This window comes from Onychostoma macrolepis, chromosome 12 (genome assembly GCF_012432095.1).
Source record: "Onychostoma macrolepis isolate SWU-2019 chromosome 12, ASM1243209v1, whole genome shotgun sequence".
NCBI classification, from domain to species: domain Eukaryota; kingdom Metazoa; phylum Chordata; class Actinopteri; order Cypriniformes; family Cyprinidae; genus Onychostoma; species Onychostoma macrolepis.
In genome coordinates this window covers 5,215,425-5,243,165 of record NC_081166.1, presented here as the reverse complement: position 1 = coordinate 5,243,165, position 27,741 = coordinate 5,215,425, and the positions used below count along the sequence as shown (strand labels likewise).

The 27,741-nt window shown below is 36.1% G+C and overlaps 1 protein-coding gene across 5 annotated transcripts in view; it reads left to right on the top strand.

The window, feature by feature from the left end:
* LOC131551374 (cadherin-18) overlaps positions 1–27,741 on the top strand; it is a 225,939-nt gene that overhangs the window by 68,391 nt on the left and 129,807 nt on the right. Inside the window, exon 1 of one of the 5 annotated variants that reach the window (XM_058794299.1) lies at positions 3,354–3,654. The exons of 3 other annotated variants lie outside the window; for them this stretch is intronic. The gene's annotated coding sequence lies outside the window, so the exon portion shown is untranslated. Of the gene's footprint in view, positions 1–3,353; positions 3,655–13,415; positions 13,537–27,741 lie in introns of those variants that run through there. One more of the 5 variants, XM_058794301.1, reaches the window with a different exon arrangement.

Sequence of the window (27,741 nt, the reverse complement as noted above, 5' to 3'; positions counted from 1 at the left end):
GAAAATAAAGCACTTAAAGTACATTATGGAAGTGTACTTGTTTTTCACCTGGGTTAAAAAACTAAGCAAAAATGTTCAAATAAAGGAATATAGTTTAATTCTAGTGCATTTATGTTGGTGATATTAACAGATATCTGAGCTGTTAGGGTTTATATTTTGCTCTTTTTTCTGTAATTCGCATATATTTACCTCGGTAGACATCATAGTTTATCCATTCTAGACGAGAGAGTTTCTTGTCTCTCTGGCTCACGTTGTGTTGATATCTTGTCAGATCCTGGGTAGATGTGTTCGGTTACATCGACATGGCCGCGTCCCCAACCCTTTAATATTTGTGTCAGATTTCATCTGCAGACATAAATACTACCCCTCTCAGGGTGAATATTAATCCTGTGCATCATGTACAGGCACAAGACTCCATTAGTCTCCACATAATAATCACATGAATGCATACACAGGGAGTATTTATGAACAGTTCAGAGAGACTAAGGTCTGGTTGTACCTTGATTGTTCATGCCGGTTTACTCTTCTCTTACCTGCTGTTCACATTGGTATGCTGAATATTATACAGCTAAAAATATTGCCTGGAGAATAAAAGTTGCATATGAGACACAATTAAAGACACAGAGCTAATTAAAATTCTAATTTGATGTTACTGAAACACCCTAGACAGGTGTTCATCACTTCACTCTACACTGGCATGACTTGCATTTGTTGTAACTTTAGCTTGGATAGTTTTCTGTATAAAATAATTGAAAGTGCAGTTGCAGAAATGTGTGTTCTCTCTAGCAGTGGTTTTGTATGTTGGTGATTTTGGGGCATGTTGTCACAAGGTTATTTTGTGTTCAGTGAACTGTAATTTTTCTATAATGTAGCAATGTGATAAAAAAAAAATAATAATAATTTGTAGTCGAGATTTTAAAGTTTGCATCTTTTTAAATTTTCACTGTAATAAAATAAACTAGCACTATTGGATATGGTTATTTTAAACTATCTATCTATCTATCTATCTATCTATCTATATATATACAATATATATATATATATATATACAAACCCGATTCCAAAAAAGTTGGGACACTGTACAAATTGCAAGGAATGCAATAATTTACAAATCTCATAAACTTATATTTTATTCACAATAGAATATAGATAACATATCAAATGTTGAAAGTGAGACATTTTGAAATGTCATGCCAAATATTGGCTCATTTTGGATTTCATGAGAGCTACACATTCCAAAAAAGTTGGGACAGGTAGCAATAAGAGGCCGGAAAAGTTAAATGTGCATATAAGGAACAGCTGGAGGACCAATTTGCAACTTATTAGGGACAACTGGCAACATGAATGGGTATAAAAAGAGCCTCTCAGAGTGACAGTGTCTCTCAGAAGTCAAGATGGGAAGAGGATCACCAATTCCCCCAATGCTGCGGCGAAAAATAGTGGAGCAATATCAGAAAGGAGTTTCTCAGAGAAAAATTGCAAAGAGTTTGAAGTTATCATCATCTACAGTGCATAATATCATCCAAAGATTCAGAGAATCTGGAACAATCTCTGTGCGTAAGGGTCAAGGCCGGAAAACCATACTGGATGCCCGTGATCTTCGGGCCCTTAGACGGCACTGCATCACATACAGGAATGCTACTGTAATGGAAATCACAACATGGGCTCAGGAATACTTCCAGAAAACATTGTCGGTGAACACAATCCACCGTGCCATTCGCCGTTGCCGGCTAAAACTCTATAGGTCAAAAAAGAAGCCATATCTAAACATGATCCAGAAGCGCAGGCGTTTTCTCTGGGCCAAGGCTTATTTAAAATGGACTGTGGCTAAGTGGAAAACTGTTCTGTGGTCAGACAAATCAAAATTTGAAGTTCTTTTTGGAAAACTGGGACGCCATGTCATCCGGACTAAAGAGGACAAGGACAACCCAAGTTGTTATCAGCGCTCAGTTCAGAAGCCTGCATCTCTGATGGTATGGGGTTGCATGAGTGCGCGTGGCATGGGCAGCTTACACATCTGGAAAGGCACCATCAATGCTGAAAGGTATATCCAAGTTCTAGAACTACATATGCTCCCACCCAGACGTCGTCTCTTTCAGGGAAGACCTTGCATTTTCCAACATGACAATGCCAGACCACATACTGCATCAATTACAACATCATGGCTGCGTAGAAGAAGGATCCGGGTCCTGAAATGGCCAGCCTGCAGTCCAGATCTTTCACCCATAGAAAACATTTGGCGCATCATAAAGAGGAAGATGCGACAAAGAAGACCTAAGACAGTTGAGCAACTAGAAGCCTGTATTAGACAAGAATGGAACAACATTCCTATTCCTAAACTTGAGCAACTTGTCTCCTCAGTCCCCAGACGTTTGCAGACTGTTATAAAAAGAAGAGGGGATGCCACACAGTGGTAAACATGGCCTTGTCCCAACTTTTTTGAGATGTGTTGATGCCATGAAATTTAAAATCAACTTATTTTTCCCTTAAATTGATACATTTTCTCAGTTTTCTGCTGTATTCTGAATAAAATATTGACATTTGAAACTTCCACATCATTGCATTCTGTTTTTATTCACAATTTGTACAGTGTCCCAACTTTTTTGGAATCGGGTTTGTGTGGTGTGTATATATATATATATATATATATATATATATAAATAATATTTTTATTTTATTTTTTTTATTACATTTTTAAGAAGACACCTTTTATTATTTACATTTACCAAAACGGTTTTATTTGTTGTTTTTGATCGTCACAACAGAGTAAATGTTGCTAATTCATGATAATATGACAGCATTACTGGTGACATTCCACAAGTAATTCATTTTATCAACATTTTTGAATATTCATTCTAAATGTTTGCACACATTTGGCATTTTTACTTGTGATTTAAATAAATAAAACATCATAAGTATTAAAAATAGCACTGACAGATACATTGTATTTATACTATCATTCAAAGGTTTGGTGTCAGTAAGATTTATTTATTTATTTTATTATTATTATTTTTTTTTTAAAGAAGTCTTTTATGCTCACCAGGGCTGCATTTATTTGGTCAGTAAAAATAATAAATTTGTGTAACTGTTTTTGATTTTACTTATTCCTGTGATGACAAAGCAGTGTCACATGATTCTTCTGAAATAATTGTAATATGCTGGTTTGGTGGAGAAAAAATAAAATAAAAAATTGAGTAGAAATTCTAAAAGAACATTATTTACTTGAAATAGAAGGTATTTGAATTGTAATGTCTTTACTAGGGGTGACCCCGAATAGTCGACGATTCGATGCTTCGATTCCAGGAGCCTGATTCGACTCCCAATCTCACAGTCGAATATTCGCGGGGTGTTATGATCATACCATTTTGGCTATATGGGGGTGCTCAATGTCTGATTTCACATAGAACTACCGGTTTTCTCCCAATAAGTTAATATACAGCCTATTATGATAATGCTGTAAATAAGAATCTGAAAAAAAAAAAAAAAATTAAATACATATTTTAACGTGAGTGAATAAATCCAACCACCCCTATAGATTTAAGTTTCACTTTCCATAATCCGTGACCTACAGAGGAGCATTTTGGCAGCAAGGATTTAAAACTTTAACAAGACTCAAACTGACGCAGAGTGAAAGACTGGATTTTTTTCGATCAGGTAGGATACAAGTGATTTCAAAACATTTCAGCCGGTTTATATATATCGTGTATATATTATTTATCTCGTATAAGATGCATTTGGTTGAGTCGCTGCAGTAAAGCACTTTATTGAACAGTGATTATCTCTTCAGTGCGCAGCGCGAGCAGGACAAACTATGCTGAATAGTAATAACTATGACTGGGACTGTCATATACCCATAACATTATAATGAGAACACTATTATAATAAAACGCTGTGAATTTTTAGAGTTTAGTTCCCGTGTTTCTGCACGTTGTTGCATCAAGAACGCGTCCACAAAAGGAGTTCATCAAAGCGGCGCAGACACGTTCATGCATCTGGGCGTTTTAGCCTGCCTATAAGTTGTTATATTAACGTTATGTTGTATAAATAATGAAGCGTATTTTATATGAGATAAATGAGTTAAATCCCATTGATTAAAAACCTTCTATCAAATTATTAATTCTACTGGTCATTCAGAGGGCGCAGCTGAAAACAGAAATGCAGAACATTAATAACATAGCCATATAGCCTACATAACGTTATAATGAGAGCACTATTGTAAAAAAATGTGAATTCTTAGGGTTTCGCTGACGTTTAATGTTAATCTTTTAATCAAAACATAAAACATTATTCACTCCATTTGTATCTGCGAGGCGTCCATACACATTTTCCCTGTGTGTTAAAGTTAGTATTTATGACTGTCTAATGTCTGACTTGACTCTTGGTAATGTATTTTGCCCCGCCCCCAAACATATGAATCGACTAGTCGACTGTCAGCAAGATTCGAAAATTCCGATTCGACTATGAAAATCCCTAGTCGGGGACACCCCTAGTCTTTACTGTCACTTTTGATCAGTTTAATGCACCGCTGCTGAATAAAAGTAATAGTACGACAAAAGAAGGCTATATGGCACAAAAATCATGATTAGACTTCCATTGAGAGCGTGTAACATATTGTTGGTTTACACAAGCTGAAGGACTAGTCATAGTTCGATGATAATTGACAAGAAGCCATAGATGTTTTGTAACTAGAGCTTAAGCCATTAACTTAGAACATTCCCTTATATCATTCATTCCTTTGTATTAGTTCCTATACACACGGTTCATACATAAACTTTCCACAACACAAGAAAGAGATTTATGATTCTGCATAAATGAAGTGTTAAATTAGACCACTTTACCTTGGTCAGCGCACTCTTTGCTTTCTGTCGACTGTACATACTGTAGTTTTCAACACTGTCCCCGAACCATCCAAATCAAGTGTGCATGAATCGGTGTTGTTTAAATAGTAAAGAATTAGAAAGACGACACGTCCTGCTCAAGTAGCATTGATTATGTAAAGGGGGGCTGGTTTGATTAGAATCACATAATAACTGGAGGACCCTTTCCTATGGTTATAATTGTTATTCCTCTGTTGCTCGGGGAGACGATGATGAAGGTCACTGAAACGTCTCGGAAAGGACGTAATGGGCTCCCACTGGGAGACCTTTGACCCACAGCCTTAAGCTACTATAGAAATGTGAGCATTATAGCTTAGATTTTGGAGTCTACTGAGGGAAATTTCAAGGTCGTTTGATGAGGCACCTCTGGAGTGATATCACTGCACTTTGTTCGAGGAAACCGAAACCTCTTAAATGAAAGTAGGAAGCCTCTAATACGGCCTCCAGAGCTAGTTCTTGTGAAAAGCAGACTATTTCCAGAGCTAGTTCTTGTGAAAAGCAGACTATTAAAGCAAAATAATTCGCATATGGTAATTAACTTCTTAGAATTTCCCTTTTTATTTTACTTTAAAATGTTGAATTAATTCTGATCTGTTCTGGGTATCTTAATCTAAAATGATTATTTCTAATTTCCAGATATGATTATGTTGTTGTTGTTGATTTTGTCTTATTGTCATGGTTGAGCTGATGGCCTACATTTCCTTCTTCCCGATTAAATAAAGCGTGAATGTAACCATATTTCAGTTGCTTTTAAGACGAGTAGACGCGAACGCTTTGGCCTACTTTTATAATGTTACCTCTAATTATCAGTGATGGATGTTCCATATTTATCTCTGAATGAGCCTGACCTAGCAGTGAGTTATTGTACTGTGCTTATTGTATCTAGATTTAGACTGTTGTTTGCTCAGGCAATTTAGATGCCTGTAATTATTCCGGTGCTTTTTATAGTTGTATTCCAAGTATGAATGCAGGGTGGGTGCTTTGTTATGGATTTGTGGCACTTGCAGTCTGTTGTTTGGAGGTGAAAACGAATGACGTCAATGGTTGTGTTTACATGTATGATGTGATTAAGTACATATGGTGGAGCCCATGTTATGCAAATGCCATAATTAGATCTGTTGAATTTGATTTGAACATTTTGAGTTGTGAAATAAAGTGTATTTGAATATCGACAAAATAGTATTAAAACACTGGGCCAAACAATTTTTTAGTAAATACTGTATTGGCAGTTAGCATAAGCATGCAAATGTAAATGAAAATGGCAATTTAGAGGCTATAGAAAAATTAAAACTACAGTATTGGAAAAAAAAATATATATATACAGTATATATATATATATATATCTGTTTGTTTGTTTTTGTTATTTTTGTTCTTTTGAGTATTCATTAAAAATGTGGTTGTTTAATCACCATACTATGTATTTTTTTAATTATTTATTACAATTTTATTTGATTGTTGCCAAAAAAAAAAAAAAAAAAGGTTTAACTTGAGATGAGGTTGCTTATATACTAATATATACTTACTGTTTTATTGATATTTAGTTCATTGTTCACTTAGAATGTGTTTTTTTTCTATACTGCTTTATCTAGTTTTTCTATATATACACACACTACTTATTTCAGTTTTTGTTGTTTTGTTTTGTTTTTGTTTTTTTTTTTTTAATTATTCACTGAACATGTGGTTCTTTCCCATCATATTTGCTATTTATTTTAATTTATTTAACAAACCCACAATGCATTCCCCTCATCATTTGGATCTTACTTTCAACTGATATCAAATCAATTTGACATTTTCTCCTTTATAAATGGCAGTACATGACTTTGTCTGCCAAACAAGTTCTACATATAAATGGATTTGCTGCCAGCCAAGTCCTCATCTGTACTTCATCTGAGGGAATGATGGTCGAAAAATTGGATGTTAGCAGTAATTTCCAGCACAAGTGCTTCTGTGATTTGTACTCGTATAAAAATATGGTGGAAGTAAAAGCTACTGCTCTATTCGGCTGTCAGGAACGGCACCTGTTTCAGAGTTTTAGTGTCGAGTTTCCGCCTCTGGCGGCGAGAGCCGTGGTTTGTATGGATCCTGCGACTGGTTTAATTGCCTGAGTGTCTTCCACGGCTGTCCGGGGAGACCATCCTTCCTGCTGGGAGACGTTTGTCACATGTTCGGCAGCTTCTGTGAATATGCATGAGGGGAATCGCAGAGATATTGCTTCTGAGATGTTGCCTCTGTTGTAATGTCTTAAGAATATTCAGCTTTGGGCTCTGTTCACTCCTGTCATATTCTGGGACAAGACAACAATGGCATTCTGAGAATAGATTCAACCAGAATTGACAATGTTTTTTGTATTTATCCTGTGTTTTGTTGTTTTGCTTTGTTCTGTTGTGTTATAGGAGAAAGTTCTCATTTGAGAAGCTAACAATTGCTTATGAAGCTGAATATGTAATTAAACACTCTCATCTATATATTGGCCGGCATGTGGCTATGCAGAATGATTGACATTGCCTCAAAGTATTGTGATTGGCTATGAACAATCTGATGGCATCTGGTGAAATTATTTTTCTACAGTTTACAGAGTCTAACGCCATCACAGACACAGGTGAGGCATTTCTAGACCCTAATTCAGTGATATCTGTCAGGTAATGGGGATATTTTCTGAGTGCCATTCCATTTAGACATTACAGAACCTTGAAATTCACCACATGATGATTCGAGAAACTCTAAACTGCTCTGTGTCTTCTGTTTTAAGAGTGAGGTTGTAACAAGGTTATGAATATATGATTTATGGGCCCCACACACACACACATTTTATTTTGTTATTGAAAAACACATTTCAATTCTGTTTTTCATTTTAATTTGTCTGCATTCAATTCTAATTAACAATACCATATTAATTATCAAGTTATTTGAATACTCAAAATGGATGTCTGATCTATTGAATTCATAAAACTTTTAACAATTTAAAAATAATAGTGCCCATATGAAATTACTGTTTGTTTGTTTTTTTGTTTGTTTTTGTTTTTGTGTGTGTGTGTTAACAGAATTTCTGTTTTGTCTGTATTCATTCTTATTGATTATGTGTTTTATGATTTAATAAATGAAGTTCATGTGTTCTTTGTGGTGGCCGAGAGAGCTCAATGCGCTGCAACTTCAGAAAACACATGCAAATAGAAAAAAGCACCAGCAAATCAAGAAAACATCTTCATCAGTTTGACAGCAGGTGCTGCAAATGCTCACAACACAACCAAATAATTGCAGCACGTTTCTTTATTTGGTTGTGTTGTGAGCATTTGCGGCGTGTGTGTTGTAAACTTGATGAAGTTGTTTTGCTGTTCTACATACAATTTCACATACACTTTTAAGTTTACACACACGTCATACTATTACTCAGACCTAATTTATTTAAATTTTTTGTTTGTTTTAATTCAGGGTTTAATTTGTTTAATTGATCATATTTTACTTTACTTTTTATTGTTTTTTGACCAGTAACATTACATTTTGAGGATTTTGCCCATATATATCTTATCCATATATATTGTGACGTCTTCTGTATTTTTTTTTTCTTTCAAAAAAGTGAATAATATTCATTTTTAGCAGATAAATGCATTTTTAATGTACACTCAGAGCATACCATACTCAGACCTCTTTTTTTTTTTGTCCTAAGTCTGCAAGTAACACTTTGTAATAACCTTCCTTAGTTAACATTAACTAACAATGCACAATGCATTTGTTACAGTATTTACAAATCTTTGTTAATGTTAATTACTAATAAATACACCTGTTCAAAGTTAGTTGATGTTAGCTCAGGTTCATTACGTAATATTAACAGATACAGATAAAAATGGACATTATATTATCAAAAATTAACATTAACTTTGATTAATAGATGCTTTAGAAGATTTTCAAGATAGTTCATGTTAACTGGTGTGCTTAACTAAGGTCTAAGCTTTTGAAAACGAACATGGAACAATACATTTATTAATCTGGGTTAATGTTAGTTAATAAAAAGACAATCGTTCAGTGTTTGTTCATGTTGTTGTTGCTGTTACGAGACGTAGCGGTGTCTGATTAGGGGCGAGACGTACGGTGATGACATCATAGTTTCACAAAATATACGGATTGGCTGTACACACGAAAATGCAAGGGTGTTGTTTTCAGATTTATCCACTCTGTGACCTGGTTTAAAAAAAATAGTGGTTTCACACTCCCAAAATGCCGGATCCGTCTGAACGATACAAAATCTTTACATATACAGCTAAACGCGTCTCCATGTGGACGGGGCCTAAGTGTTTCTGTTCTGGGAAAATTGACCAAAAATCATTGATCTGTTTTTTTTTTTTGGTTCTGTTAAATTCAAGAAAGCCTGATAGCAGTAGTAGTTTGCTTTAGATTGGACGGTTCTGAGGTTTCAGCAGCATAACACTGAACAGTCATGGTTGAAAGGTCATCATTGATTTTACCACAAACACATTGGAGTCGAAACTCTTCGACGGTCCGGCCCTGTGTGTGTGGCAAACGTTAGCGCTTGCTCTCCGGGGACAGGGCATGTAGCCTGTGCGAATGATAAATGGCTGGAATGAGTGGAGTTGAGAAGTCAGTGACTGGCTGGTGTCCCCGCTGTCTTTCAGCAGTCCTCTTTTCCTCAGCCTTCACCTCTCCTTCTCACCGGTTTAATCGTCCGACACTTCACACGCTCCACCTCTCGCTCCCCTCTCTTCCACACCTCCTCCTGCTGTCCGCCTAATTGATGGCTGAACACGCTGGAGAGGCCTTCACTCCTTTTCTATCTTTTTTTTTTAATATCTATCCGTTCAAAGGCGGTAGAGGCTCGTGAAGGGCCTCTCATTCCCACTCCCCATCTCCTCAGCTCATTTTTTTCTCTCTCCCTCCTTCACTACGTCTCTTCTTTTCTTCATTATTCATTACGTTTCTCTTCAAAGCCCCAGAGAGAAGGCAGAGAGAAAAGATACGCCGCTGGACTTCAACCCACCTGCAGGAGCGAGAGGAGAAAATGAGCGAGGGATGACAAACCGATATAATAAAATGGAAAGTGTAAGCTGTGAGATGTTTGGCTGCACATCTGATAGTTTGACGTATGGTACATCCAATTTATTTTCTGTTTATATTCTGTTTACTTTTTAGACATAACTGATTGCTGCAATGCATTGCAAACTGTTCTGCGCTCTGTTATCAGTGGATATGGATGAGTAAATGGTTGTGTTTGCTTCCGTCTAGTTGGTTTGTGTCAATATTGATGCATGCTGTGCAAGTCGGTTGAGTAATTTATTGCATCGTTTGGGCTGATTGGCCTCATATAAAGCTCATTGTTGAAATATATGGGTTGTGTGACTGTCATGGGTTTAGTTTTGTTTAGTTCTTAAGTCTGTGTCGCCTCGTGGATCACATGTCTTCGTTTGCGCTTGTAAGATTTTATAATGTGTTTTGAAACAAGTCTATTATGTGCTCACCAAGGCGGCATTTATTTGATCAAAAATACAGTAAAAGCAGTAATATTGGAAAATATTATTAAAATGTAAAATAAATGTTTTCCAGTTAAATATATTTTAAAATGTAATTTATTCATGTGAAGCAAGGCTGAATTTTCAGTATCATTACTCCAGACTTCAGTGTCACATGATCCTTCAGAAATCATTCTAATATGCTGATTTGGTTATCAATGTTGAAAGCAAACGTTGAAAGCAATTGTGTTGCTTGTTTTATTTGTGAAAAAATAAAAAAATAAATAAATGCTACATTTATTTCAGGATTTCAGACTCAAAATAATTTGATGTTTCAAGTAATTCAAAACAAAACATGACAACTTACCAAGGACCAAATAAATACATTTACAGGGGTATAGTAAGAATTGAAAATTGTAACCATTAAATTATATAACTTTAGTAACTTTAATAGCCTGGCTCTTGAATATTATTATAAGTGACAAAACTGACTGCGAAAATGCACTTTGATATGTTTGTTGGAAAGTTCATTATTTATGAAGCAATCTCAGTTCAGCTATAAAGCAGCTGTACACAGGATAATAGTGTTATTATTATCATTCCAAAATTTTCGATACCGATACCTTGACTTCGATACGGCTCCTGAACGATACTTTTTTGATACCAATTTTATTAAATAAATTTTAACAAGACTATACTATCTAAAATAAATAAATAAATAAATAAAAAACGTTGGTTTTATTTTTTCAGCTTCTTGACGTTTATACACAGATTCAAGGACTCCTGAGCCATTCCACAAAGGAACAAAATATATCCAACACAATAAATCAGTGCAAAATAAAGCTCAAATTGCTTTCAGTTTACACATCTTTTAGACTGTTTACACTAGTGCATGTTAGTTTTAAAACGCATAGCTCAGACAGAATCATCATATTAATGTTCCACTAATTTACTGATAAGCATTTGAACCTTCCAGTGCTGTCTGCTGGTATGTATAACATTTTATGCCTTTCTTCCGCAATCGCTGTTCTGACTCAGAGGACATAACATATTTCAGCAACACTGCATGGCCAAAACACAAACGGAAGTTATTACAAACACTCGTTGGTGGATTAAAGTGAGTTTTGAGTAAAAACGGAATATAAATCTTATTTATTGTCTTATGTAGCATGATGCTACAGTGTGCATGAATGGTCACGTAACGAACACTTTCTGTCGTGTTGTATGGACGGATGCGCGGCGCTGCGCTGTACCGCAAGATAGAGAGCAGACTGCTCCGTACGCTTCCGAATCGCTCTCGCGGATGTCAAACAGGATCTGCGCGAGTCTAACACACCTAGTGCTGCAGGCTTATTGGCTCACTGACATTGACGAGATTAACCCCTTAAGTAGGCTATTGAAGTTTGGTACCGAACGACAAGATATTTTTCGATACTCGATGCTATCAAGGCAAATTCAGTCAGTGCCTAAAAAGTATCGAACTAGACACCCAGCCCTATTTATTACACTGTAAAAAACAAAAAACAAAAAAACAATTCTAAGGCAACCAGCTTTAGCAGATTTTTGAGTTTATACAACAAAAATTTGAGAATGTCCCACAAAAATAAGTTGAGCAAACTCAAAAATCTGCTGAAGCTGGTTGCCTTAAAATTTTAAGTTGACTCAAGTCATCCCATTAGTCATCCTCAACCCATCAAAGATGTAGACGAGTTTGTTTCAGAACAGATTTAGTTTGATATTTAGAGAAATTTATCATTGCATCACTTGCTCACTAATGGATCCTCTGCAGTGAATGGGTGCCATCAGAATGAGAGTCCAAACAGCTGATAAAAACATCACAATAATCCACAAGTAATTCACACAACTCGTCTATCAATTAACATCTTGTGAAGGATAAGAATGAGTAAATGGTTTTGTTTGCTTCTGTCTAATTGGTTTGCGTCAATATTGATGCATGCTGTGCAAGTCGGTTGTAATACACTTGTAGGAAAAACTGCATGTTTGTAGTAAACAAATTCATCATGAAGGCATTTTAACTTTAAAGCATCACTTCTACATGGCCAAAATACCAGTTCATAATCCATAATAACGCTTACTCCGGTGCGAAAAAGTCTATCCTCTGTTTTTTTGCCACATTAAAATCCACTAACAAGCTGTTTTGAACTTTTTCTGCTGAAAATGGTGCTTGATCTGTACAAATTTTTCTCCTGATTCAGACAAAACAATATTATGAATAGAGAAAGCAATATTATGAATAGAGTTGTATGATGGATTTGTTTCTTACAAACATGTAGCTTTCACTTTTCAAGATGTCAACTGATAGGCTTATTGTGATGTTTTTATCAGCTGTTTGAACTCTTATTCTGACGGCACCCATTCACTGCAGAGGATCCACTGGTGAGCTAGTGATGTAATGCTAACTTTCTGTAAATCTGTTCTGATGAAGAAACAAACTCACCTCATCTACATCTTAGATGGCCAGAGGGTGGGTACATTTTCAGCAAATTTTCATTTGTGGGTGAACTATTCCTTTAATCTAACTATAAGCATCTCCACAGAAGGCAATTGTGTCGTCAGTTCAGTGTTGATTCAATTCAGTTCAGTAACACTGTCAATGCCGCAGAGCTTATCAATTATGAAACACATTTGATTCATAATCGATTTAGTGTGTCAAAAATACCCATGAAAAAGATTGTTTGACAATGTCAATGCAGCCTGGAGTAGAAAGCAATAAAACACCTTTCCAGAAAGACAGGGAAACAAAACAACACAGAGAACAACCAGCAGTGTGCAATGAAGAAAATGAAATGCTAGTGGTGATATGAATATGATAAAAGAAAGAAAGAAAATTAACTCTATATCAGACATAATAAAAATAATAGTAGCCATGCATTGTGTGCAGCCTGTGAGAAATCGAGTCAAAGAGAGAGAGAGAGAGAGAGAGAGAGGGAAGTAAAGAGGGCTGGCGCATGCAAGACGGACGCTCCGTGAGCTCTGAGATGGCCAATCAGAGCGCTCAGCTCGCCCGAGCTGCTGCAGCGGAGAAGTGAGAGAGGATTCTCCCACACACGCATCCAGAGCAGCACAGGCTCAACAAGGGAGCGCAGACACGCGGCGACAATGGTACGCATGGGACAGAGAGTCTGTTTGGAAACTTTACCACACGCACCCGATGCACATCTGTGGACTTATATCATTAGGTAATGTGGAATATTTTCTACTTTCATGCGTCATACCGAATGTGTTTTGTATAGTATGTAGGCAGTGAGTGAGTGAGTTATCTGAAGGAAGTTGCTGTGCATCAACCGACTGTAGAAAGTGAGTAATGCCACTTTATTTTCCAACATGCATGAGACAAGAAGTCAACATCAGGATAAAACAGATCTGTATTCAGTGTGCGATATCTGTTGAGTATCTCCTGCTGCGCTGCCGAAGTAAACTGACGCTGTTCAGCCGTGTATGCGATGATGTGCGCTTCATCAGATTGCCAGACGCAGCTGAGAGGTGCATGTCTGCGGCTTATAAGGCTTATCTTCTTACAGCCGCACTTAAAATCCACCGCTCGGCTGGAGCTCTGAGCTGGGGTCGCGCCGTCATCCAGACGAAAGGAGAGGTGGAGATCAGGGGCGGCAGATGAATGCTAATAATGTTTGGGTAGATTCCACTGCCAGAGAAGAAGTTGTTGAAGCACGTCTGCATGTGTGGTGTGGTGCTTAATGTCACTTTTTTTTTTTTTTTTTCTCAGAGGCAGCTTGTTTTCTTATCGGTACATTTTCCTTGCACACAAAGCTGTTTGCTGTTTGAGACACAACGTTGCTCTATTACAGCCCCTGAAAGGACGGTTGTGGTTCGATACAGAGCTTGTGCTGTTGTGCTGTCAGAGGGTTAAATGGAAGATTTCATAAGATAGAATGAAAACGATGGGGATAGAGATAAAGCAAGCTTTTTGAGTCTGCCGTGTGTGGAGAGCGTTCTTTTCTCGGCTCCTTCTTCTGAAATGATTCAATTTGTGCCACTTTGCAGAGGAGTTGGTTGTAGGATTTGAGAGGGATTTGATTCTCTCCGGAGAGAAGCAGCGTTTGGCTGTATAAATCACTCTCAGTCCATTGACATACAGGCCTAGTTATGTATGGCAATGATGTGGATGTTTCCAACAGGAAAATCTAGTGATTCTTCACATACTGTTGACAATGCACGACAGAGCTCTTCCTTGTGAACCATTTGGTTGCAGATTTTGTTGCGATTCAATCTGATTCATGAGCCTTATATGAAGTGAGTGCCTTTGCTATTTGAGGGTTATTTGGGGCCACTTTTTGTCAAAAACGAATGAAAGGGCGGATTCAAACCTGCATGTTCAGCATGAGCACCACAGCTCAACATTTCTGGATTATATGGACTATATGAGTTACTAAGTCATGGCACCAACATATTTTCTTCTTCTTTTTCATAAAAATAAAAAAGTTAAAATTAAATAAAAATTAATTTTTTTACATGATATAATTACGACAATAATAGATTTTTTTTTTTTTTGAGCAGTCTTAGCCAAGTTAAAACTGGTGTAATTAATTTTTATTTACTATGTAAATTAAATATTTAGATATTTATTTAAAAAAAACAGAATATGAAAAAATACAATAATATATTAACATAACAATATTCTGTAATAATAATAATAATAATAATAATAATAATAATAATAATTATTATTATTACATTATATAATGACAATAAGTGTAATGTCATTAATTCTTAAAAATATTTAAATATTTATAAATGACACATTAATATATATATATATATATATATATATTATACTTGTTTGTTACAAACAGGGTGAAGGTTCAAAGATTGAATCCATCTCCATCTGGAATCCATGACTTCATACAGCTGATACCAATAGCCTTTTGAATACTTCATTGAGAGAAGGGTGATTCTTCTGATGAGAACACGCTGTGTTAAATGAAGTCCACATAATAAATCAATCTTTGAACCATCACCCTGTTAACCTCTGAAAGGCGGTTCACACCAAACAAAGCAGAAAATAAGTGTCAATAAGTGAATGAAACCCTTGAGGCATCATAACCTTCAGACCTGTGAAACTGCTCCTCTAATTCATCCTCTGCACAACTGACTCGTCCTAACAGAGCAGAATACACGGCTATCTAGTCCAGACAGCTCATTACTTCTGTAGCTCTTTAATTAAGCAAATATTCTTGATGCTAAAAGCTGCCTGCGTCACAGTTCACAGAAAGTCATTAATACCATGAAATAAACTAGCATTGGGGGCTGATTTGGCTTTGCCTGCAGGAGGCTAATGTCTATACTTTTCTGTTTGTTGTGTTAACATGTCTGCGCAAGACAAATACCGTGTGGCTTATTGCTAAGTGTTGAAGCAGTGAGTTCAAACAGCACTTCGAGGAGAGAAACATCGTTAGGGAGACAAAAAAGCCTGAAATGAAGTGATTATCCTGCTGTGTGAGATTGTTAAGGATGCTTATAGTTGTCATGAAAGTAGCGATTTGTCTCGGTAAGAGAGAAGAATGTGTGATGAAACATGAGCGTGGATCACAGACAGGCTGTGATGGCACATGCAGTCTTCATCCTTGCATTGTTTACTTGTCTACTGTTCCTTTGGTTTGTCGTCTTTCTTCTCTCTTTTTCTTCTCTCTTTTCCTTCTCTGTCTTGAATATCATTGTACCTTACTTTCTTTCCCACCCTGAATCATCTCCTTTCCTCTTGTTTTCTTGTCCCTTCACTTTTCTTTTCTTCTTCCTCTTTCATTTCCATTCTATACTGAACAAAATTATAAACGCAACACTTTTGTTTTTGCCCCCATTTTTCATGAGCTGAACTCAAAGATCTAAGACTTTTTCTGTGTACACAAAAGGCCTATTTCTCTCAAATATTGTTCACAAATCTGTCTAAATATGTGTTAGTGAGCAATTCTCCTTTGCTGAGATAATCCATCCACCTCACAGGTTTGGCATATCAAGATGCTGATTAGACAGCATGATTATTGCACAGGTGTGCCTTAGGCTGGCCACAATAAAAGGCCACTCTAAAATGTGCAGTTTTACTGTATTGGGGGGGTCCGGGGGGTCCGAAAACCACCATTTGCCTCACGCAGTGCAACACATCTCCTTCGCATAGAGTTGATCAGGTTGTTGATTGTGGCCTGTGGGATTTTGGTCCAACTCCTCTTCAACGGCTGTGCGAAGTTGCTGGATATTGGCAGGAACTGGAACACGCTGTCGTATACGCCGATCCAGAGCATCCCAAACATGCTCAATGGGTGACATGTCCGGTGATTATGCTGGCCATGCAAGAACTGGGATGTTTGATGAACGGCACAAAAATGGGCCTCAGGATCTCGTCACGGTATCTCTGTGCATTCAGAATGCCATCAATAAAATGCACCCGTGTTCGTTGTCCATAACATACACCTGCCCATACCATAACACCACCGCCACCATGGGCCACTCGATCCACAATGTTGACATCAGCAAATTGCTCACCCACAAGACGCCATCCACGCTGTCTGCTATCTGCCCTGTACAGTGAAAACCGGGATTCATCCGTGAAGAGAACACCTCTACAAAGTGCTAGACGCCATCGAATGTGAGCATTTGCCCACTCAAGTCGGTTACGACGACGAACTGCAGTCAGATCGAGCATGCAAATGAGCTTCCCTGAGACGGTTTCTGACAGTTTGTGCAGAAATTCTTTGGTTATGCAAACCAATTGTTGCAGCAGCTGTCTGAAGCGCCTTTGGAGACGGCTTATGGTAGAGAAATGAACATTCAATTCACAGGCAACAGCTCCGATGGACATTCCTGCAGTCAACATGCCAATTGCACGCTCCCTCAAAACTTGCGACATCTGTGGCATTGTGCTGTGTGATAAAACTGCACATTTTAGAGTGGCCTTTTATTGTGGCGAGCCTAAGGCACACCTGTGCAATAATCATGCTGTCTAATCAGCATCTTGATATGCCAAACCTGTGAGGTGGATGGAGTATCTCGGCAAAGGAGAAGTGCTCACTAACACAGATTTAGACAGATTTGTGAACAATATTTGAGAGAAATAGGCCTTTTGTGTACATAGAAAAAGTCTTAGATCTTGAAAAATGGGGGCAAAAACAAAAGTGTTGCGTTTATAATTTTGTTCAGTGTACTTCCTTTTCCCTTTCCCTTTCTCTTTTTTTATGCCGCTGTCTCCTTCTATTTTCATTTCTTTTTCATTTTTTTTTCGCTTTCCCATCTCATTCCTTTTCCTGTTCCCCTTTTGTCTTTCTCTTCACTTATTTTCCCCTTCCTCTTTCATTTCAATTCTACTTTTCCCTTTGTCTTTATTTTTTTGTCGCTGTCTCCTTCCACTTTCATTTATTTTTTATTTTCCTCTTCCCATCTAATCCCTTTCCTTTTTCCTTTCTATTTTATCTTCTTATATCATCCCTTTTCCTGTTCTTTCCGTCCCTTCTCTTTTCTTTTCCCCTTCCTCCTTTATTACCATTTATATTCCATTTCCCTTTTTTCACTGTCCCCTTCCCTTTTACCTGTTCCCTTTCCTGTTCCATTTTCCCTTCTTGTACCATCTCTTTTCCTCTTCCTCTTCTTTCTGTCACCTTTCTTTCCCCCTTCCTCTTTCATTTCATTTCTACTTTCTATGTCACCCCTTCCCATTTCCATTTGCCCTTTCTTGTTCCTTTTTCTGTTTCCCCTTTCCTTCGGTTTTATTTTCCCCTTCCCCTTTCATTTCCATTCCACTTGAATTTCCCTTCTCACCCGTTACCCTTTTTCTATCTTTTATTTTATTTTATTTTCCCTTTTCTTTTCTGATCCTTCAAAGAATTTTGATTTCTTTCTTTTACCTTCTCATTCCCCTTTCATTTCTTTTCCTATTTCCTTTCTCTCATATTCCTTGTTCATTCCCTTTCCATTTCCCTTTTCCTTGTTTATCTTTGCCCTTTGGTTTTTCCTTGTTTATCTTTGCCCTCTCATACTTCCTACCATATTTCCCTTTCCCCTTTCCTTCCTTTTCCTTCCCCTCTCCTTTGTGTTTGCCTCCCCTTTTCCCATCCCTTTCATTTCTCAAACCATCATAATTTTCTCATTTCTTGTGGCACATTTAAGGGCTTTAAGGAATTTCATGACACCATTGGTATTTTATGGAAGTGCTATATTCATGAAGCTGATTTGTTTACCGAACCAAAGGTTATATCACCTCATTTATCTCTCTATCACTTTATATCTCTCGCTCTGTCATTTCTGAAATCACCTAGCATCGGTGCATCTTTATCTGGTCTCCCACCTCAGGATTTCCCATGAGCTTCACTCCTCAGTAGCTCTCCTGACAGAACAAGTTATGAGAGAGACAGAATTCAGTAAAACAGAATATGGCTCACTTTAAAACACATACTCATAGACTCATGCAAGTCAATAATTCTTTCTCTCTCTAATACACAGAGGGAGGATTCACCAAGAATGAATTGCACACAATGATAGCACTATTTATTTTCTTGCAATGTCTTATTTTAGTGCCCAGTTCACTAAAGAAATGATACATATCAGTAATGGTGAAATGCAGTGGATGAAGCAGACTACTGTAATCTGCTGTACTTTACTTTAAATGTACAGCAATGCTTCGCCAATGATCCAGAAACCTGAATCGACTCTTTAAAATGCAGAAAGAGTGAATGCATTTCAGGTTATAATGCTCTTCTTCAACATTTGATGAATAACTCATTCCAGGATTAATAGAAATGTACACTAACATGTTTAAATACCTTATTACGTAATGCGTAGTAATAATGTAACTTGCGGCATACAAAATAGAATATATATATAATAGACCAAATTTACTTAGAAAAAAAGCTATGTTTGCTCAGAAAAGGACAATAATGACTTAATGCAAATGCAGTGAAGGCCTTTTCAGCGCATTTAGCACCTGATAAACTGGTTTATGAGTGGTTAATGAATTTGTTTTGTGCTAAAATACTGTTTAGCGCTTTTGCCCCAGTATGTTTTTGTTATTGTCATGCAGTTTCTTATTGCAGAGTCTTGTCAGAGTGGAATGACCTCTTGATTGACTGAGCAGAGGAAAAAAGCAGCCATGATAAACATTTCATTACTAATGCTCAACAAGATCATCCTTTCGCACACACACTCACACTCATCCCATACACTCACGGGATACAAAAGCCACTTCACACATCACGCAGTAAATTAGACTGCAGGGGAAACGTGCATTCATGCTAATTGCTTTGAAATACCACTCTCATCCAAACACGTACAGCCACCTGTGACTAGATGAGAACAGGCTGTGGAGGATGACAAAGCAAAGAAAGAGCGACAGAGATGCATACGGGGAATGTGCCCCAAATCATACCCGGGGGAAGGTTTCATGAAAAGGTGCGAGGCAGATATAAAGAAAACGAAACACGCAGAGAAGCAGCGGAAATGTGAATGAGCTGTTCTGGGAAATGCAGTAGTTTAAAAAAGCAGTTCTGTGAGCGTCACAGTGTAAATGAGCGATATGGAGGGTAGCATAGATTACATAGCCTGTTACACTGCAGTGATGTCGATTATTTTGAAGACCACGGCCATCTCTTTCGATTAGCATGAACCTAAGACTCAAAACACAGCCTTTGACATCTTGGCCATTTTGTTAAAGAGCTGTGTTTGTCATCTAAATAAATGAACAAGTCTTTTATTTTTATTGTAAAGTTTGTATTTAGCAAGATTTTAATGTTTTTAAAACTCATCTCTTATGCTCAACCAGGCTGCATTTGTTTGAATAAAAATACAAGAAAAACAATAATATAGTGAAATAATATTATTACAGTTTAAAATAACTAGTGCTGTCAAACGATTAATCGCATCCAAAATAAAAGTTTTTGTTTACATAATATATGAGTGTATACTGTGTATATTTATTGTGTATATATCAATACAAACACATGCATGAATATATTTAAGAAAAATGTTATGTTTATATATGAAATATTTTTATATATAATATAATAATATAAATATATAAATGTATATACATGTAAATATTTTCAAAATATATACTGATTGTGTGTGTATTTATATATACATAATAAATAAACACAGTGCACATACATATATTAGGTAAACAAAAACGTTTATTTTGGATGCGATTAATCGCAATAAATTTTTTGACAGAACTAAAGATAGAGTTTTTTTTTTTTTTTTTTATGGTTTAAAATCTAATTTATCCCTGTGATGCAAAGCTGAATTTTCAGCATCATTACTCATTAGTCTTCAGTGTCACATGATCCTCCAGAAATCATTCTAATATGCTGATTTGCTGCTCAAAATATTTCTAATTATCAGTGTTGAAAACAGATGAAACTGCTTAATATTTTGGTGGAAACCATAATGCACTTTTTAAAATCATTTTATTTATTTACAGTATGCATGTATTTATTTATTTATTTTAATCGTTAAATTAAAATTATTTGATTTTAAGAAAGCCAATTTGGTTAAATACTGCTGTTTTTCATTTTAGTTCAAGTTTAGTTGTACTGTATCGGGGTTTTTCTGGTTTTATTTATATTTAAGATGGCTGCTGTAACACTAATGTTAGTAGTTTGCATTGTAGACTTAATAAATCTATTTCTTAATCATTGTAATCTTGTTTTCCAGTTAAAATATCTAAAAGCCCTTGAAACGATTAATTTACATTAAAAGTAACAATGCATAAGATAGCAAGACTTGTTTTCAGATAATTTATCTTTAATATTTGGTATTTGGTCTTATTGCAGTGGCTGATTTTTCGATTTGTTTTAAATATAAATAAATCTGCCGGTACAGTAAAATAAAACACAGTTCATTTCACATGATGCAATCCACAAGCAGTGTTGCTTCAAGTAAAATTGTCTTGTTTCAAGCATATTTAGATATTTTAACTGTATGACTTAAGAAAAAAAAAAAAAGACTATAACCTAGTCTTAAAATTAGTTTCAAAAGAGTAGTAGATTAACTTGTTTGGAAAGCTACAGGGTAATTTTAAAGTAACTCCCCAATAATTAAGTTAAGACTGTGCTACCCAGCTTAAACCAGATCGAGTGACCCCTAGTTAGGGTGGACTGGATTAGAGAGAAGCACGACCCGCTAACACTGCTTGTTTCACTGATCCGTCTGTATCCAAATCGATCTGTTCTTGTCAGTCTGACTGTTTCGTGCAGCACTCGTTGTGGTTTGGACATGTAAAAATATCCACTTAGTGGCTGTTCAATAGTGTGGTTTAATTGGGTTATATATATATATATATATATATATATATATATATATATATATACAGTGGGGCAAAAAGTATTTAGTCAGCCACCAATTGTGCACGTTCTCCCACTTAAAAAGATGAGAGAGGCCTGTAATTTTCATCATAGGTATACCTCAACTATGAGAGACAAAATGAGAAAAAAAAATCCAGAAAATCACATTGTAGGATTTTTAAAGAATTAATTTGCAAATTATGGTGGAAAATAAGTATTTGGTCAATAACAAAATTTCATCTCAATACTTTGTTATATACCCTTTGTTGGCAATGACAGAGGTCAAACGTTTTCTGTAAGTCTTTTGGGACAAGGTTTTCACACACTGTTGCTGGTATTTTGGCCCATTCCTCCATGCAGATCTCCTCTAGAGCAGTAATGTTTTGGGGCTGTCGCTGGGCAACACGGACTTTCAACTCCTCCAAAGATTTTCGATGGGGTTGAGATCTGGAGACTGGCTAGGCCACTCCAGGACCTTGAAATGCTTCTTCTGAAGCCACTCCTTCGTTGCGGGCGGTGTGTTTGGGATCATTGTCATGCTGAAAGACCCAGCCACGTTTCATCTTCAATGCCCTTGCTGATGGAAGGAGGTTTTCACCAAAATCTCACGATACATGGCCCCATTCATTCTTTCGTTTACACGGATCAGTCGTCCTGGTCCCTTTGCAGAAAAACAGCCCCAAAGCATGATGTTTCCACCCCATGCTTCACAGTAGGTATGGTGTTCTTTGGATGCAACTCAGCATTCTTTCTCCTCCAAACATGACAAGTTGAGTTTTTACCAAAAGTTCTATTTTGGTTTCATCTGACCATATGACATTCTCCCAATCCTCTTCTGGATCATCCAAATGCTCTCTAGCAAACTTCAGATGGGCCGGACATGTACTGGCTTAAGCAGGGGACACGCCTGGCACTGCAGGATTTGAGGCCTTTGTTACTTTGGTCCCAGCTCTCTGCAGGTCATTCACTAGGTCCCCCGTGTGGTTCTGGGATTTTGCTCACAGTTCTTGTGATCATTTTGACCCCACGGGTGAGATCTTGCGTGGAGCCCCAGATCGAGGGAGATTATCAGTGGTCTTGTATGTCTTCCATTTTCTAATAATTGCTCCCACAGTTGATTTCTTCACACCAAGCTGCTTACCTATTGCAGATTCAGTCTTCCCAGCCTGGTGCAGGTCTACAATTTTGTTTCTGGTGTCCTTTGACAGCTCTTTGGTCTTGGCCATGGTGGAGTTTGGAGTTGGACTGTTTGAGGTTGTGGACAGGTGTATTTTATACTGATAACAAGTTCAAACAGATGCCATTAATACAGGTAACGAGTGGAGGACAGAGGAGCCTCTTCAAGAAGAAGTTACAGGTCTGTGAGAGACAGAAATCTTGCTTGTTTGTAGGTGACCAAATACTTATTTTACCGAGGAATTTACCAATGAATTCTTTAAAAATCCTACAATGTGATTTTCTGGATTTTTTTTTTTCTCATTTTGTCTCTCATAGTTGAGGTATACCTATGATGAAAATTACAGGCCTCTCTCATCTTTTTAAGTGGGAGAACTTGCACAATTGGTGGCTGACTAAATACATTTTTGCCCCACTGTATATATATATATATATATATATGTGAAACAGCCTGTGTGACTGAGGAAAGGTTACTGTAAGAGGTAATTTGACATGTAAATACAAGGGCCACTGAAAATGCATTTAAGATCAATTTCAGCTGTGTCATTCAATTCAATTCAATTCTCAATTCAATTTACAATGAGAAAAACTAAAATAGTATTTTCTTGTAAAACATACTCTAATAATATTTGTTTTATTTAGAACTGAAAAATAGCTTTTACAGTGAAAATGAAAACTGTATTGATATTGATGCTGATGTATTGCCTCTAGGAGCAAAGAAAAAGCATAATCCTCACCTATTTTTTATATGGTTTCTAAAGAGTCATATCTTTGTCTAAAGCTTCTCCTGTGACCACAAATGGCTGTAAAACCCTTTTCGAAACCATTACTTTTGAGAATCCTCTGACTCAGTAGACAGCAGCTGTGTGTGAAGATCATGAAGATCATGAAGATCATCAGATTAGTTTCATAACCTGGAGCGGCATTGAGAGCCATTGATCACACTTTACCGCCTGTCAGGATGTAACATTAGGGGTTCTCGGACAGTTGTCATTATCAATAGTATTGTTCCTGTTTGTGGCCATTTGACTTTTCTGTCCGACCTCGCAGTGTCCATCTAAACCTGCGCGAATCATTACGATCGCAAAGGGCAGAAGCATGACGAATCAAACAGCTCACTGGCTATTTATATATTACGCCTGACATGTATCAGAAAATCAGGGACAGTTTTCACAGAAAGTCATCACCTACAGGCACTTGGGAGCTCTTTGTGCTGAAAAACGAGAGAGCGTTTCCATTTCCAGTAGCACCGGTGCCCCACCGAAGTTCTCCAAAGACAAAACAGGCACTCATGGGTCACTCAGGCAAACATTTTTGTGTGCATTAATAAGTTATTGTCCTCGCTTATATAGAGAACGATGCGACTTGTTGAAGTTGGAAAGATCTGAGGGCTATAAAAAGGCACGGCATGTTTATTTAAAATGGGAAATACTACAATGTTTATTTCATAGAGCTAAATCGGGAGCTTAAGTGCTTGCTTTACTGTATGTTTGTATCTGTTTGTTCTTAATTTGAATAAGCTGTATTTTAAATAGCGGTTAAAAGACATCATGATTTAGTCATATTTTTATACTTCTGCATGCAGCCCCAGGGCTTCTTTCTGTTATGTTCGCTCCTACTCTGTCTTTCAATTTATTTATCATTTATTTATTTTGCATGCTGATGATAAGTGGTGACCATAAGACTATTGGCTCAGCCAACAAGTCATGATGCACGAGCGTTTGTACCATGCTGATGGAGATGTGTTAAATTGTTTGCCAACTAGCCCAGAGGTGTTTTCATGTTGTTCTTGAAAAGCTGACCTACAAATAAGATGATTGCTATAGGTTGTGAAAAATGAAGACTGTTGCATGCATATTAGACAAATAATAATTTGATATCTAAATAATATTCCAATTATATATTATTTACATAAGTAAAGGATTCAGAAGATACAACAACCTTATTTATTCGTATAATAAGCATAAATAATATGATAAATAGTATATATAGAGAGCGTGCGCTATGGAAAAAATTAAGACAATAATTGCAAATAATAAGTAAATAAAACATTTATAATAATAATAATAATTATTATTATTATATACAAACATAATAACTATGTAAATAACATAAAAATAATAATAATAAAATAAAAACTAATTTAAACACAAAGAATACCACGGTACACTGCAATGTTATATTTTGTTGGTGTAAATAAAATAATAATAATTGATATTTAAAATATATTTTTAATATGAACAATATTATTGTTATTGTTGTTATTATTATTATTATTATTATAAATTATTATATGTATGTATTATTATTAAATTATAAATACAGCTATGGGGGGTGTTAAAGAGACCCCTTGAAAGACCCCCTCTCAGTTTCTCTGGATTTACTAGGTAAGTATGAGTTTGAGTAAAATATTAGGTAACACTTTATTTTAAGGTGTCCATAATACAGATTAATTACCTAATTAAGTACTTAGTAGTAGCCGTTGTACTTACATGAAAGTAAATGTACTTACCATGTAACTAAGTTATGGAACAGCCTGTACTTACAGTTTGTAATTATGTAGATGTAATAGGCAGCTACTGTTACACTTATGTATCAGACCGAGTCTGTTACACAACTACTTATGTAACCAAAAGATTGTTACATATGTGATGCAGACTGTGTACAACGGAATTATAAATGTAAGTACACAGACATAAGCTACATAAAATAAAGTGTATCAAGATTGTACTTAAGTGTACTTCATGTACTTCAAGTGTACTACAAGTAGCTGTGTAACAGACTCAGCCTATTACATATGTGTAAAAGTAGCTGCCTATTACATCTACATAATTAGAAACTGTAATTACAGGCTGTTCCATAACTTATTTACATGGTAAGTACATTTTATTTCAAATTTTGAAGACATGTCATCAGTATATGGAATAAAACAAAACAAAAAAAAAGTTTTACTCAAACACGTAACTATAAACTGTAAATCCAGAGAAACTGAGAAATTTCAAGTGGTCACTTAATTTTTTTCCGTAGTTTCTTAATATATTTTTTTCCATAAACTATGAATATAGCTACATCATTCATTTATATATTGGCTACTAAAGTGTAAGAACTCGTTTTCTACATTTGCTATGCTCTTTTTTTCACATATACAATAAATTCAATTTAAATCAATATTTAGTGCCCATGAAAGTATTTATTTTCTAGGTAGCCCTAGAAAATAATGGGATAATGTGTTGTTATTTGGTCATTATTGAAATATAAACCCCTTCAGGGTATTATGCATAACACCCCTCTTCCGTTATACTGTATATACTAATACACTGTATCTCATCTTGAATTTTGTGTGAATATATGCATATAGCGGGACCACTCTATTCTGTTTACTAGAAACCAAAATGCAGCTAAAGACCTCAGAACCCAGCAGGGAGCTCACCGCCTGCATTAAAACACAGATATGAGAGAGAGACAGGTGCTAATTCAGTCTCACAGATCTGAGAACAAGACATTAGAAGAGTCACACTTCGGAAGTAATATGACAGATGTTATATGAGGGGGAAAGGAGATTTCATTAAAAGTGTAAGAAGTTAAAACAGGTGCCATAGTGAAAGTTTCAGTGTTGCTGTTGTATGGCTCACACAGATGCTTTTACTAGTTTGTTCTTTGACTGAAGACTTATTCACTGTGTGTGTGTGTGTGTGTGTGTGTGTGTGTGTGGGTGTGGGTGTGTGTGTGTCTGGGCATTTTGGGGCAGAGTACACTCTGCAATTTTTAAAGATGAAGCATCATTTTGTAGCAGTCAGATGGTGGAGTTTGTCCCTGCTGAATACACATCAGATCCCGCAGTGTCAGCTTTACCTGAAGCCTGTATATCTAATGCTGCATACAGGTTTTCGTAATTCATTGCAGTTCGTTTATTATGTCTGATATGACTGTATGAGGCATGTTTAAAGCAGTTTAAAATGCTAATAAATGCACACCTGTGACTGCACACAGTAGCACTATAAAAAATACATTATAAGTACTTTTATAATGCATTACAGGTTTCAAGTGGTACTGAAACGACCATTAATATATTCATGAATCACTACACTGTGTACTGAAGTAGCAGTTCTTTATGTGAAATGGTAGCATTAGCCAATCAAAATTTGATGATAATAATGTTATCACAAACACTTTCAAATGTGGCATGATCGTGCATTATTAATTTGCAAGTACTGTCAAAATATAGTATATATTTGAAATGTGTAGTAAAAACCTAAGTACTAATTAAAATACTAATTAAATTAAGTTATGCTTATAAGTTATATTAATTACTACAACCCGAATTCCGGAAATGTTGGTACGTTTTTTTTTTTGCATAAAATTGTAAATTTTCTCAATGTAAACATTTTTTATGTTCTCTATGTGCTATTGTGAATAAAATATTGGCTCATGTGATTTGAAATTCTTTTAGTTTTCATTTTATTCAAATTTAAAAAACGTCTCAACATTTCCAGAATTCGGGTTGCATTTGTATCCAGTGAATAATAACTTCTTTATTTATTTATTTTATTTTATTTATTTATTTATTTTTTCAGTTTTGCTTCTCTGTGTGTATCTGACATCCACATGATATGAGAAAAGTTATAGTAAAACTACATAGGATTAGAACAAAATGACTAGGATAAAAACTTTAAATAGTTTAAATAATTTAATTGTAAAAATCTACTTTTAATCATATAAATTAAGTATAAAAAAAAGCAGTATAGCACAACCCGATCTCATGAAAGTGCGTATAAATAGTACGCCAAATAAAAATGAAAACTCGTGGTATTGACACTCAGAAATTGACTTTGGTGTGTCTATGCTGCGCGATGGGTAGGATTAGGGTTGTGGGGTAGATGTGTATCATATGTACGTGAAAACTGTACAACAAATTTCATATCATATGCA